Source organism: Corythoichthys intestinalis, chromosome 20 (genome assembly GCF_030265065.1).
Source record: "Corythoichthys intestinalis isolate RoL2023-P3 chromosome 20, ASM3026506v1, whole genome shotgun sequence".
Taxonomy (NCBI): Eukaryota; Metazoa; Chordata; class Actinopteri; order Syngnathiformes; family Syngnathidae; genus Corythoichthys; species Corythoichthys intestinalis.
This window is the reverse complement of record NC_080414.1, coordinates 28,115,498-28,131,454: the sequence shown is the minus strand read 5'-3', so window position 1 is coordinate 28,131,454 and position 15,957 is coordinate 28,115,498. Positions and strand designations below refer to the sequence as shown.

At 38.9% G+C, this 15,957-nt stretch overlaps 1 protein-coding gene across 2 annotated transcripts in view; it reads right to left on the bottom strand.

Moving 5' to 3' along the window:
* ahrra (aryl-hydrocarbon receptor repressor a) overlaps positions 1-15,957 on the bottom strand; it is a 156,472-nt gene that overhangs the window by 88,519 nt on the left and 51,996 nt on the right. The window lies entirely within an intron of this gene.

The following is a 15,957-nucleotide window of genomic DNA, read 5'->3' as shown; positions in this document are numbered from 1 at the left end:
GTCTATAGTGGTCTATTGATGGGCACACGAAGGGGGTACAGGGGGCTCAAAGTCTGGACGATATGGAGAACCGCACAAGCATATGCCGTGTACAGCGCTCTCCAGGGGGCACGCCAAGAGGACCGAGGGGGGTGTGCAACAAGCCGCTGGTCGTCAGCCGAGTGGCCTTCTCGGTGGACAAGAAGCACTGTCACCCACAAAATGCAAGCCACCTCCTTATTAAACATCATCATGTGCCATGATCCCAGTATTTGACATAATACAAAACACAATGTTTACTCACTTCCTCGTAAGTCCAATGGTCCCACAGTTGTCGGACTTGTTTTGGCCATTCTCCAATGTGAACAGGAACTTTTTAAAACCCAAAAAGGCTCACATGCCTCTCACTGGTGCGGCAACAAAACCCTGCAGCACATTTGGCTGGCATGATGCGAAAAATAAACGAATTAATCCGCAAAATCAGCTGAATCCACAGTCCATCTGCATGCTATAAAGCAATGAATGCTGTATTGTGAGATGCTGACCCAGGTGACGTCACATTCGCATTCCTTCTCAATCCAGGAAGACACTCATTTTCATAGTGCGAGATTAAAAAAATTGAATATATAAATCGATCGCTTCCACACACATCCAAGCCGTCCATTTTATTCAGGAGCATAAAATATCGCGTGACATATGAAATAAACACGCTTTTTGCTGTGGTAGGCAGTTTAAATCATATTAACATACACAATAAATACAAACCTGTTAATCATCTCTTAATTATCCAGGAATACAAAAAAAAAAATAAAAAATGTTTGTCTTAAGACCATTCAACATTGTCTGTCTAAATCAATAAATTAAGATATAACTGAAAAAACTTCTTAGCGTTTAAAAAAAAAATGGAGCCTTACTTCAGGTAAAACACTATTGTTTTTGTCCACAAGCGCAGCCAAACTTAACAAAAAATGAAAGCTTCTCTGGGCTGCTTTAAGACTACATAAATAAAATAAAAATGAAAATTAGGGAGAAGAGGGTAAACCACAGCTTACTACATTTCTCACAGTTTAATTACAGCTAACAGTAGAAAACACATTCAGGAGGATATTTCTCTCAAAGCAGCTTCCTACTCGACTCGGAAAATGCACGCAGATTAATGTTATGCTAACTCTGTGCAGGTTGGGCAAATATTAGTGGTGTGTTCCCCACCTCCACAACATTGACATCTTTTACTTTACTTACAGTGGCTGCTGCTAGCGGGAAAAAAAACTTTTAATATTCCTCGTCTTCGAAGGGGGCGGAGGAGGTGGCATGTTGTATTTGTGTCGAGGCTGTGATTGCATGTGTTTGGGGGGTCAAGTCATCAGCCAATCAAACTTGCATTTGAGGGAAAAAAATGGACTGGCACATTCAGCACATGAAAAGGAGTCATTGTAAGTAATGAAAGTAATTAACATTTCATGAGAAAGACCAGGGTTGTTGAGTTCATCATGCCTGATTAAGCATTTTGATATGTTTTTAAGCATGTGAATTAAAAATAAATCAATAATAATTGCAGTAATTTGGAGGAAACTTCAATAATCAGTTATATGATCTGTTTGACACTGGCTTCAAAGTCCTTAATCTCTGGTTACAGTATGTCGGTGGATAAATACAACTCATACGCGCCATTATGACTTCTGTTGTGCTACAGGTGGCAAATCATGTAGTTTAGCTCCGTGGCAGAAAAGATGGTGTGGGGCTAACATAAATACATCTGGAAGACATTACACATTTGAACTTCTCCATAGCAGGTGAGCTGAAGATGAGTAAGCCCAGGACATGCACTATTAACAGTGCTTTGCTGTATGGTTTACAACCAAACTGGAACATGTCAGAACAGTTTTATTGGCTCGACATACTCGATTAGTGTGTTAAGTTCACCACGGAAATCTACCAAAAAAAAAAAAGGTAAACGAGCATGTGAAAACTGTTTTATATTAATGTACGTCTACAAGTATGATGCGCAAAACTGGCACCATTACAGCATGGGATGTACAGCACCTGTGCAAACAGTGTGACAAAGGACTGCCTGTTTTCAGAAAGGGGCGACCTTTAATTAGCCTTTAATTAGGCCTATAGCTCCCACATTTTACATGCTGGGACACAAACAGCGAAAAGTGGAAAAACATAAAACGTAGCTTTACCAGCACTTAAAATTAATCAAACTAAAATGAACTGAAAAAATACTGTAACTACTCCAGCCCAAAAACAAATACAGTGAGGCTCCTTAGTACAGCTATACTTTTCGCCAAGATCGTCATCCATTGAATATGGTACGCCCGCCGGTGTCGTGCCAATGTAGTTACCTCCGTCAAGATTTACACCCCTGGGCGGAGCCACTGCGCTACACTGATTTGCTTGATTTTCAGGTTTTGGTCATGTAGTTATCTACGAGGTTTTAAATCATGGCCCATCCATCAAAAAAAAAAAAAAAAAAAAATTGTATACAGTAATATACGTACTGAACGTAAAAAAAGGCAATATTTTACTGTTTACTGTAGGATGACATATAACTGTTATTACTGTAATTAAAAGTCCTGTATGGAGTTTCTCCAGTTTAATAAACGTCAATGATCAAAATATACAACTGTGGTTTTTTTTCTGGCTTTAATTAATTGTTAAAGTTGACATAACTCATAACTCTAGTGTGGGAGTGCGCTCACACGGCCAGGGAATACAATTTTTGACGGGAGTAACTACATTGGCAAGACACCGGTAGTGACTCTGTTGTACAATTAGCGTCTTTAGTGGGACAAATTGAAACTCCGCTCACCATTTTAGCGGTGCTCTCTGGCGTTTCATGGTCCACATTTTCAATCATTGGTTCTTGCTCAGTAGTTGCTGTTGCTTTTGAAAGCTTAGGTTTGAAAAAAGTTATGTATACCCATCTTTGCCTCTTCGGTCCTCGGGTGGTTTTGGCTAAGCAAAGCAAATGACCGTCTAAGGTGCTAGTCACATGATCTGGTCGAAAAATATCTTTTTTTGTTCATTTCATTCATTGTTGTTGTTTTATTGCTTTACAACTTTTATAGACAATATTTTACCGGAAAACTCTTAATTTTAAAATCATACATAGGAAAGTCAATTACATTCAATGACACTTGTCGGCCACCAGGGGGGCCTGGCCCCTGGCCTCCCTTTAAACTCTGCGTACGGCTACTGTCAGTTGAACACTATGGTGCAATGGTTTCAAATCATGCATTGCTCAGAAGGTTACTCCGTTGAAGGCCTGTCTGATGTTTGCCAGGGACCATCTGAATGATGTAGAGGGGTCATGGGAGAAAGTCATGTGGTCAGATGAGACCGAAGTGGAGACAAAAGTAGAACTTTTTGTTGCAAACTTTACCCGTCGTGTGTGGAGGAGAAAGAAGGATGAGTGCAATCCCAAGAACACCATCCCCACTGTGAAGTATGGGGGTGGAAACCTCATGCTTTGGGACTGCTTTTCGGCAAAGGGGACAGGACGACTGCACAGTATAAAGCAGAGGATGAATGATAAAATGTATAGTCAGATTTTGAGTCACTACCGCCCCCCTCAGTCAGAGACCTGAAGATGAGTCGTGGCTGGATCTTCCAACATAACAATGATCCGAAGTACACAGCCAAGTTGACCAAGCAGTGGTTGCGTAAAAAGCATCTCAAGGTTCTGGAGTGGCCTAGCCAGTGTCCAGACTTCAATCCAATAGAAAATCTTTGGATGGAGCTGAAACTTCACGTTTTAGAGTTTTAGAGAAGATTTGTGTGGAGGACTGGGCCAAAATCCCTGTTTCCATATGTGAAAACCTGGTGAAGAACCTCTGTAATTGCAATCAAAGGCTTCTGCACTAAAAATTAGCACTGATTTTCTCAGAGGTACAGTTGTGGTCAAAAGTTTACATACACTTGTGAAGAACATAATGTCATGGCTCTCTTGAGTTTCCAGTTATTTCTACAACTCTGATTTTTCTCTGATAGAGTGATTGGAACAGATACTTCTTTGTCACAAAAACATTCATGAAGTTTGGTTCTTTTATGACTTTATTATGGGTGAACAGAAAAAAGTGATCAAATCTGCTGGGTCAAAAATATACATACAGCAGCGCTAATATTTGGTAACATGTCCCTTGGCCATTTTCACTTCAATTAGGCGCTTTTGGTAGCCATCCACAAATTTCTGGCAAGCTTCTGGTTGAATCTTTGACCACTCCTCTTGACAGAATTGGTGCAGTTCAGTTAAATTTGATGGCTTTCTGACATGGACTTGTTTCTTCAGCATTGTCCACAAGTTCTCAATGGGGTTTAAGTCAGGACTTTGGGAAGGCCATTCGAAAACCTTAATTCTAGCCTGATTTAGCCATTCCATTATCACTTTTGATGTGTGTTTGGGGTCATTGTCCTATTGGAACACCCAACTGTGCCCAAGACCCAATCTTCGGGCTGATGGCGTTAGGTTATCTTGAAGAATTTGAAGGTAATCCTCCTTCTTCATTATCCCATTTACTCTCTGTAAAGCACCAGTTCCATTGGCAGCAAAACAGCCCCACAGCATAATACTACCACCACCGTGCTTGACGGTAGGCATGGTGTACTTGGGGTTAAAGGCCTCATCTTTTCTCCTCCAAACATATTGCTGGGCATTGTGGCCAAACAGCTCGATTTTTGTTTCGTCTGACCACAGAACTTTCCTCCAGAAGGTCTTATCTTTGTCCATGCGATCAGCAGCAAACTTCAGTCGAGCCTTACGGTGCCGCTTTTGGAGCAAGGGCTTACTTCTTGCACGGCAGCCTCTCAGTCCATGGAGATGCAAAACACGCTTGACTGTGGACACTGACACCTGTGTTCCAGCAGCTTCTAATTCTTGGCAGATCTGCTTTTTGGTGATTCTCGGTTGAATCTTCACCCTCCTGACCAATTTTCTCTCAGCAGCAGGTGATAGCTTGCGTTTTCTTCCTGATCGTGGCAGTGACAAAACAGTGCCATGCACTTTGTACTTACAAACAATTGTTTGCACTGTTGCTCTTGGGACCTGCAGCTGCTTTGAAATGGCTCCAAGTGACTTTCCTGACTTGTTCAAGTCAATGATTCGCTTTTTCAGATCCATGTATGTATATTTTTGACCTAGCAGATTTGATCACTTTTTCTGTTAACCCATAATAAAGTCATAAAAGAACCAAACTTCATGAATGTTTTTTGTGACAAGGAAGTATCTGTTCCAATCACTCTATCGGAGAAAAATCAGAGTTGTAGAAATAACTGAAAACTCAAGAGAGCCATGACATTATGTTCTTCACAAGTGTATGTAAACTTTTGACCACAACTGTACAAATACTTATGAACCCCAGGAAATTACAAATAAAATATTGAAAATCATGCAATGCAAATTCTGGATTTTTTTTTTTTTTTTTTTTAGATTATTTCTCTATAAGTGGAAATGCAACCATGATTGAAATTTCAGACCCTAACCTATTTTCTAAGTGGGTAAAATCACAAGGAGTGCAAATACTTCTGCTCCTCACTGTATATACAGTATTGATTTTTTTCATTGTAAATTGGATAAGTTGCACACACACATACTGTACACGGCATTCCTAACTACTCCATGATTTGCAGACCACAACTGAAGAGTTATGTAATGGTCAAACATGTGGCCAGTATTGCAAACAAACCGTCGCACGCAACGACAGAGAGGTCATTTATTTAGTCATGCCACTGCGCTCTCGCTAGCCCGCATCTCACTCTCTCTTGGTCCCAAAGGAGCACTTGTGCGGCTCGCTGGGAAAGCGGTCAAACATTATTAGCTCAGCAACATGCCACTGAGTTTTTCCTCGCATAAGTCGAGGCCCCAAATAGATTTAACACTGCAGCGGGAGCACGCGATGTCCTCTGTCTCCAGAGCCATTGATGAGCAATGTCAAGCAGAGCTGCATTGAATAAGCAGAGGCAAAAGAAACTGATTATGTGTGTAACCCAATTAAACAGCACCAGTAAGGTGGTGATCTGAGACCGTGCGAGGCAGATCAACTGAAGCAAAGCAGAAAATCAATGCCTGATAAGGCGCATGTGACTCCTTCTTTAGAATCTTTGGGACGTTGTATTTGGGTAATTTTCATGCCTGTCTAAGTCTTGGAGTTTATTATAAATGATGCGTAATATAGCAATAAATCAACACGACGCCAGAGTTAATAATGTCTGAAAATAAGAACTAAATGAGCTGGGAGAGATGAAAGATATTGGAGGGATAGATATAGTGGTTAAATTCTTTTTAAACTCAACTGTCAACTTCTTTATGAATGTTTCCTGTGCAAAATTAAGTGAATCCAATGGTTTCTTCCCACTTTTTCATGGGAAATTAGCATTTATTAACTGAAATTAACCAATTGTATATAATCGATCGGAGCATTATGATCAAACAGAACACAGTGGTACCTCTACATACGAATTTAATTCTTTCCAGGACCTGGTTTGTAAGTCGAAACGGTCGCATGTCGAGCGGGATTTTCCCATAAGAATACATTATAATTCGATTAATTCGTTTAGTTCTGCAACAATTAATCGATTAACTCGAGTAATACAATTAGAAAAACGCTTCGAATCAAATTTTGCTGCTTCCAGTATTTGTTCAATTAGAGTGGCGTTGTAATGGTTTGTTTTGAAAGTGTTTGCATTTAGTTTTATTGATTTGTGTGGATATCCTTCTCTTGTGGCAACAGTGAATATAATATAACTCATTTAACATGGCTGCTCCCTGTTAAGACCAACATAAGGTAAGTTTTTCTTGTTTTTTATGCATTTGTAATTTAGCCTATAGGTATACAGTGGGGCAAATAAGTATTTAGTCAACCACTAATTGTGCAAGTTCTCCCACTTGAAAATATTAGAGAGGCCTGTAATTGTCAACATGGGTAAACGTCAAACATGAGAGACAGAATGTGGAAAAAAAAAAAAACTGAAAATCACATTGTTTGATTTTTAAATAATGTATTTGCAACTCATGGTGGACAATAAGTATTTGGTCTATTCCAAAAGTTCATCTCAGTAACTTTGTTATGTACCCTTTGTTGGCAATAACGGAGGCCAAACATTTTCTGTAACTCTTTACAAGCTTTTCACACACTGTTGCTGGTATTTTGGCCCATTCCTCCATGCAGATCTCGTCTAGAGCAGGGATGTTTTGTTGCTGTCGTTGGCCAACATAACAAAGTATTGAGATGAACTTTTGGTATTGACCTAATACTTACTTAAACAATGAAATCGTCGTATTTTGAGCATGTCGTCATATGTCGAGACAAATGAAGAGGCAAATTTTATGCCGGATGTCAAAAGCATCGTATGTCGAGGTACCACAGTATGTGTGTCTATTGAATAGACTATTCAATTCTTGCTTGGTGTTCTACTAATCAGGTCAACATTTAACAAGGGAATAGATTTGTGAGTAAATTTGAATAAAATATGTTGAGAAACACTACATCATTGTTATTTATCAAAGTGTGATTTTTATTTATTTATTTCAAGTTACAGTGGTTAACTTATTTTTAAACTTGTGTGATGTTTGAGAATATCCAAACATTGTTCAACAAATAGGCTTGCACATTTGTGGTAGAGTTTTTTTTTTCTTCTTATAAATATCTAATGTGAAGGGAGCATGGTGGTTTAGTGGTTAACATTTAGTGAAAGCAAGACTTGTACGAAATATAAAAAAGTAGTTTTAATTTTCTGAAGTTGAAAGTATTCCAATACATTTAAAAAAAATACTTTATGAACTGAAAACTGATAGGTTCTTCTTGTAAATCACGGTAAAATGCCCTTATAAAGATTTTTAAAAATCACTGCATATACTGTATTTTTCAGACTATAAACCGCACCAGCCAAAAAATGCGCAATGAAAAGGAAAAAAACATATAAAGGTAGATCCCGGGTTACGAACAAGTTCTGTTCCTAAGCTTTCGACGTAACCCAAATTTCCACGTAAATTGGAATAAACCCTTTAAGTACCCCTAATTACCTGTTCTCAAAATATCTATGCCAAAACATTTATTATACGTTATAAGAGAGAAAGAGAAAGAGAGACAGAGACAGAGATGTTACTTCCCCATAGTAACACTGATCACACCATAGTTCTTCATACAATGGTGAAAACGAACACTGAACGACTGGCGAAAAAACAGCAGACGTTAGCGTCGTAAAGTCAAAAGCATGTAAGTCGGGTACGTCGTAACCCGGGGACCATAGGCGGAGTTTGACTTTTGGGGCAGGAGGGGCACAGCATGTTGATGACCCCGAAACACAGTGTCAGCAATAAAATTAACTTACAAGAATATTTATAATAAGAAGTTGACAATGACCGTTTTTTGTTTCCCATCATTCTTGAGGGGGAATTCTAAATCAGGCTGCTTAGGACAGCTATGCTTTTCGCCAAGATCGTCATCCATTGAATATGTTATGCCGGTGTCTTGCCAATGTAGATACCCCAGTCAAAAATTGTATCCCCTGGGCGGAGCCATTTGGAGGTAGATTTGTGTCTTTATTATTCAATCCAAAAAAAAAAAGTTGCTTCAATGAAAAAAATGTGTTTGATTGCAAAAATAAATTTGAAACTCAAAACAATGCATGTGAAAGCTATTTTTCTTTGATTGAATTTTTTTTTTTTTTAATTGGAGTCAAGTTTTTTTTTTTTTTTTGGATCTAAGTAATGTTGATTTGTGTTTGGGCCACATTTTGGCTAGGATGTTTTTGTCTTTAGTAGTCAATCCAAAAAAAAAGTTGCTTCAAAAAAATATTTTCAAAAAGAAAAATCACTTCAATCAAAAAAAGAAAAATTTCAATCATAGAAAACGTTTTCGAATGTGCAAAAAATATTTGAGATAGAAAAATTTGCAACTGAACACTTAATTTTTTATTGACTGAAGCAATCCTTTTTGTGTTTGGGCCATATAATGGGTTTGAACATTTGTGTCTAAATCATTCAATCCCAAAAAAGGAGTTTCAATCAAAAAAAAAATATATTTTCAATCAAAGACAAAAATCATTTGAAAAATAAAATTGCGCTCCCCTAATTTTATTTATTTTTATTTTTTGTAATTGAAAATGTTATGCAAAGCAAATGACCATCTAAGGTGCTAGTCACATGATCTGTTTGAAAAATAATTTTGACTCATTAAAGAAATATATTTTTTTGTTCATTTCATTCATTTTTGTTGCAGTTTTATTTCTTTACAACTTTTATATATCTAGGAAAGTCAATTTCATGCAATGACACTTTTCGGCCACCGGGGGGGCATGGCCCCCCCCTTAAAATCTGCTTATGCCGGGTACTACCTGTAAAGTCACACTGGAGTATAAGTCGAATTTGGGGGGAAATTTATTTGATAAAATCCAACGCCAAGAACAGACATGTCATGTTGGAATGCAATTTAAAACAAAAATAGAATAGAAAAATGAAGGCTGAATAAGTGTACGGTATGCTAACTTTACATGACGCATAAACAACGAACTGAAAATGTGACTGGTATGTTAACGTGACATAGCTATTACGAATTATTCCGATAACTATACTATAAAGAACATGCTAACAAGCAACAATGATGTAATTATAATAATTTCACATGCAAGTCGCTCCAGAGTATAAGTCAAACTATGAAAAAAAACCTGCAACTTATAGTCCGACAAATACGGTATTCATATTTTTACACTTTGAAAGCTGATTTCAAATAGGATGTTTAGTTGAAACTGACAGTTTAGCGATTCTTGAGGTAAATTGTAGTTATTGTACAATTGTTTTCAAGTGTTTAAGTACACTAAATCACCCGATACTTTTAATAGAGTGTGGAGTGAACACAAGAATCCTCTTTGGGTAAACATAAACGACTCATCAAACATTCTCTAACTGCCATATGCATTGCAAATGTCACTCCATTAAATTCCCATTTACCCGCATTCCAACACTTGTGTGAAGAATGAAGGGCTACATGTAGCACCAACTTGAGAGACGGTACACATATGGTGGAGGGATTGGCACGCGTTGCCGGTAGTGTATCGCTTCCAACAGGATGAGTCGCACGCTCAATACAAGCCATAATTGGCTGCGATCACGCTCTGCTATGGAGATGTACAGTAGAAGTGACAGCAAGAAAGATGAGAGAAAAAGGAGAGGAATGATGCTGTGACGCAGCAATTTTTGAAACGTAAATAGCTAATATGTGCTGGTTACACTCAAATAAACTGTTTCAATAGTTTTAATAATAAGATATTCTAACTCACATCAATTTTATTAAGCTATTATTATATACCATTCATTACATTACATTATGAGATATTGATATTTTTATGATCAATGCCTCATTTGAGTTTGAAGTTATGTAAATACATGATTTTGGTTGTGCTAGCACGGACATAATTGTTGCAAAGTGGGCCACACAAAGCATATTTCTGTTTTTTTGTTTTGTTTTGTTTTGTTTTTTTTTGTTTTTTTATCATTGAGTCATGAGACTGCAGTTTTTGAGTGTAGCTGCTCTACTGGAGTGTGTAAATCAGTAGATTACAGTTTAATCAACCCTTCTTAAGCGATGTCATAAATTCAGTATTATTGAATCAGGAGCTATCATTCAATCAACAGTTCATCTGTTATTAGTAAATGAGGAACACATTGGGGTTTGTTCTGCACACAAAACGACAAACCAATAACTATTATCAGTTTTTTGTTTTTTTTTTAATTATGAGACTTAAAATTTAATGTTACCCTCCTCTTACCCGGGTTTTGCCAGGTCTGTTCGACCCAAGGAATGTGCAGGTGTCGGAAAAAAAAATAATAATAATAAGCTCATACTGTTAAATATACGTATATACTGCTGGCCAAAATATTGGCACCCCTGCAATTCTGTCAGATAATGCTCAATTTCTCCCAGAAAATGATTGCAATTTCAAAAGCCTTGGTAGTAATATCTTCATTTATGTTGCTTGCAATGAAATAACACAAAAGACAATGAAAAAACATATTTAATCATTATAATTTTAAACAAAACTCCAAAAATGGGCCGGACAAAAGTATTGGCACCCTAATACTTGTTAGCAGAACCTTTAGACAAAAAAGCGAACACCCGCTTCCAGAATCCATCAATAAGACACACAATACAATGCTCTGCTGGAATTTTAGACCATTCTCTTTGGCTAACTGCTCCAGATCTTCTCCAAACTGCCATTTTAAGATCTCTCCAAACGTGTTCTATGGGATTCAGGTCTGGACTCATTGCTGGCCACTTTAGAAGTCTCCATTGCTTTCTCTCAAACCATTTTCTAGTTGTTTTTGAAGTGTGTTTTGGGTCATTGACCTGCTGGAAGACCCATGACCACCGAGGGAGACCCAGCTTTGTCACACTGGGCCCTACATTATGTTGAAATTTTTGTTGGTAGTCTTCAGACTTCATAATGCCATGCACACAGTCAAGCAGTCCAGTGCCAGAGGTAGCAAAGCAACCCCAAAACATCAGGGAACCTCCGCCATGTTTGACTGTGGGGACCATGTTCTTTTCTTTGAAGGCATCGTTTTTTTTCCTGTAAACTCTATGTTGATGCCTTTTCCCATAAAGCTCTACTTTTGTCTTATCAGACCAGAGAACATTCTTCCAAAATGTTTTTGGCTTGCTTTCTCAGGTAAGTTTTGGCAAACTCCAGCCTGGCTTTTTTATGTCTCTGGGTCAGAAGTGGGTTCTTCCAGGGTATCCTACCATAGAGTCCCTTTTCATTCAGGGGTGCCCAATCCCGGTCCTCGAGAGCCCCTATCCAGCTTGTTTTCCGTGTCTCCGTCCTGTAACACACCTGAATCAAATGATCAGCTCATCAGCAAGCTCTGCAGCAGCCTGGTAACAATCCTGATTAGTTGATTCAGGTGTGTTAGAAGAGGGAGACATGGAAAACAAGCTGGATAGGGGCTCTCGAGGAACAGGATTGGGCACCCCTGATTCAGACGCCGACGGATAGTACGGGTTGACACTGTTGTACCCTTGGACTGCAGGAGAGCTTGAACTTGTTTGGATGTTAATCGAGGTTCTTTATCCACCATCAGCATCTTTCGTTGAAATCTCTCATCAATTTTTCTTTTCCGTCCACATCTAGGAAGGTTAGCCACAGTGCTATGGACTTATGGACACGTATTTATGATACTACGCACGGTAGAAACAGGAACATTCAGGTCTTTGGAGATGGACTTGTAGCCTTGAGATTGCCCATGCTTCCTCGCAATTTTGCTTCTCAAGTCCTGAGTCAGTTCTTTGGTCTTCTTTCTTTTCTCCATGCTCAATGTGGCACACACAAGGACACAAGGACAGAGGTTGAGTCAATTTTAATCCATTTTAACTGGCTGTATGTGTGATTTAGTTATTGCCACCACCTGTTATGTGCCACAGGTAAGTAACAGGTGCTGTTAATTACACAAATTAGAGACGCATCACATGATTTTTCAAAGGGTGCCAATACTTTTGTCCGGTTCATTTTTGGAGTTTTGTGGAAAATGATAATGATTAAAAAAAAAAAAAAAAAAAAAATCCATTCTCTTCTATGTTTTTTCATTGCAAGCAAAATAAATGAAGATATTACGACCAAGGCATTTGTAATTGCAATCATTTTCCGGGAGAAATTGACCATTATCTGACAGAATTGCAGGGGTGCCAATACTTTTGCCCAGCACTGTATAACTTTGTATATAAGTGTCTAGTATTTTTCTCATGCAGTCGAGAGTTATGTAAGTAAATAATGATGATGCAAACTGTGGATTTATTATATTTTAAAAGTTATCCACTCTTTTCTAATTGGTTATATGTTGCAAATGACGATTCCAGTCTTGCATATGGTATCACTTGATTGTGTACCTAATGAAGTGAACGGCGAGTGTGGGACCCATCGAAAACATGTGGATCTCCCACTTATAAGCGTGAGAGCTGGCCGACTGTCTTCATAACAAAGATGCCGTTTGTCATGAGACAGATCCGTTGAGCCTTCTCCTCTCGCTCATCCCGCATCTCGCTCTCAGCCCTTGTCCTGGTATGCCCTCCCTCCCTCCATCATGCCGCCGTCCCTGTTGAGCGACTCATGCATGGATACAATGTGCTCCACTGTACTCTTTGAAGGCTAGCATTACTGCTCACACGCAATCTGCACGGAACGCTGATATGTTGCTCCCTCTCATTTATCTTTTCTTTATTTCTGTTTTTTACCCCCCTTCTTTAATCCGGTTTTCAGCGTTAACCCTTTTTCGAGACAGGGCTGCCCTTGAATCTGTATTTACACGCCAAAAAAAGAAAACAAACTCGCGGCAATGACACCGTCCTTTGATTCATTTCTCTTTCAAGTTCTTAAAATTGCTTTTGTGGCGGCAGAAGAAGACGAAACGTCGCACATCCAAATGTTTTAAGGGCCATCTACATTTTCATTTGTCTGGCAAGTTTAGTTTGCAAATTAGTAGCTTGCACCTTTCTTTGATTATAAGTCTATGACCACACGCAACCCTATTAATCACGAGAAAGGGAACTTTAATATGAAGGTTCAGGAATAAAATGTTCAATTTATGAGACAAAAGTCGTTAAGTTGCATTATCAAAGACTGTTTGATTTGAATTTATACCATTTCTTGACGAAGACTCTCAACAGTCCTTAAATTGTCAAGTTTACTCGCATGTCAAATCAAATCGCAGGGTTCCCGAAGGTCCTTAAAAAGTCTTGAATTGAAAAATCCGAAAAATCAAGTTTTAAATTGAAGAATTGTAGTAGGTATTCTGCTTTAAAACTTCTAATGGTGTGTATTTGTTTTATAAATAGCCGTGCACTAAATACGATAGTTTGGGAGTTACATACTGTATACAGTGAGGAAAATAAGTATTTGAACATCATGAGATTTTGTAAGTTCTCTCACTAAGAAATGATGAGCAGGTTTGAAATTTTCAGGGTAGCTGCTTGTCCACTGTGAGAGACCACTGTCTACTGTTTTTGACTTTGATTCAGGGCCGGCCCAGCCTATACGCAGACTATGCAGCTGATTAGGGTCCCTGACCACCAGGGGGCCCCCAATCTGGCAATTGTTTAATTTGTGTTCTATTTTGTTTACTACAGTTTGCTTTATTTGACCTTTGTGAGTTTTGAGACTTGATTACAAGCTTTAAAAAAAATAAAAGTTCTTCTTTAACTTCTTTCTTTCCTCTTTTAGAAAAAGGTTTGGCGCTATCTACTGTAAGTACTGACAATCATTTGGGGTGAGAAGTTTGAAGTATGCAGTGCAACAAAATCTGATTAATATACAAAATATGGACGTATGGGTTGGATTGCATGTATGGGTTTCACAGTACACTGTGACGAAATGGTGGGCCAAAAATATGGGGCCCTTTGCATTATTTTGCATAGGGCCCCCAAATGGCCTGGGTCGGCCCTGCTTTGATTACAATTACTTTGATTACCATTACAGAGGTCAAACATTTCCTGTAACTTTTCTCCAGGTTTGCACAGACTGCAGCAGGGATTTTGCACCAGTGGTCCACACAGATCTTCTCTAGATCAATCAGGTTTCTGGGCTGACACTGAGAAACACAAAGTTTGAGCTTTCTCCAAAGATTTTCTATTGGGTTTATGTCTCGAGACTGGCTAGTCCCCTCTAGAACCTTGATATGCTTTTTGCGAAGCCACTCCTTGGTAATTCTGGCTGTCTGTTTCAGGCCATTGTCATGTTGGAAGACTCAGTCACAACCTGTTTTCAATGCTCTAACTGAGGGAAGGAGGTTATTCCCCCAAAATCTCACGATACATGGCCCTGGTCATCTTCTCCTTAATACAGTGCCGTCGTCCAGTCCTATGTGCAGGATAAACTCCTCAATGCATGATGCTACCACCCCCCTGCTTCACAGTAGGGATGGTGTTCTTGAGATGGCACTCATCATTCTTCTTCCTCCAAACACTATGAGTGGAATTAAGACCAAAAGGTTCCATTTTAATCTCATATGACCAAAGGACTTTGTGAAATATAGTTGGGCTGATGTGATGAAGGTTGGATACCACTGCAGATAGTCCGGTTAGAACTATAATTATGCCCGTCCGAATTAATGAGACCAAAAAACTAGCTCTTCCTCAACAATGCTTTATTTCTCTTCTTTCTATTGTTAACGTGGGTCTTAACTTTCGTTAGGTGGCCAAAATATGCCTGATCAGAAAAACAACAAATTGCAACTCACCACCAGGGGGATCCAAAACACGCAACATGCAAACCTGGCATTTTTAACAGACTTTCTCCCATGACTCCTCTGGATCATCCAAAATGGTCACTGGCAAGCTTCAAACAGGCCAGGACATGTGCTGATTTATGCAGGGGAACCTTCCATGCCATGCATGATTTTAAACTATGACGTCTTAGTGTATTACCAACAGTAACCTTGGAAATGGTGCTCCCAGCTCCTTTCAGGTCATTGACCAGCTCTTCATGTGTAGTTCTTGGCTGATTCCTCAACATTTTTAGGATCGTTGAGACCCTACGAGGTAGATCTTACATTGAGCCCCAGTCCGAGGGAGAGTGACAGTCATGTTTAGCTTCTTCCATTTTCTAATAATTGTTCTAATGGTGGATCTTATATCACCAAGCTGTTTGAAAATTGCCCCGTAACCCTTTCCAGCCTTGAACAGGTCTACAATTCTGTCTCGGGTGTCTTTGGACAGCTCTTTGTTCTTGACCATGTTAGTTATTAGAGTCTTGCTGATTGTGTGGGGTGGACAGGTGTTTATATGCAGCTAAACCCCCCCCAAACAGGTCAAGAAGTCAGACTCAAAAAGTCTACCTCCACTCCACTTATTCATTGGACTTTTTAAAGGCGACTGAGAGGTTTTTGAGGCTCACAATTCTAGCTAATAGACAGGTGTTTAAATACATATTTGCAGCAGTGTAATACAACTAAATCATACACTGTGATTTCTTTTTTTTTTTTTTTTTTTT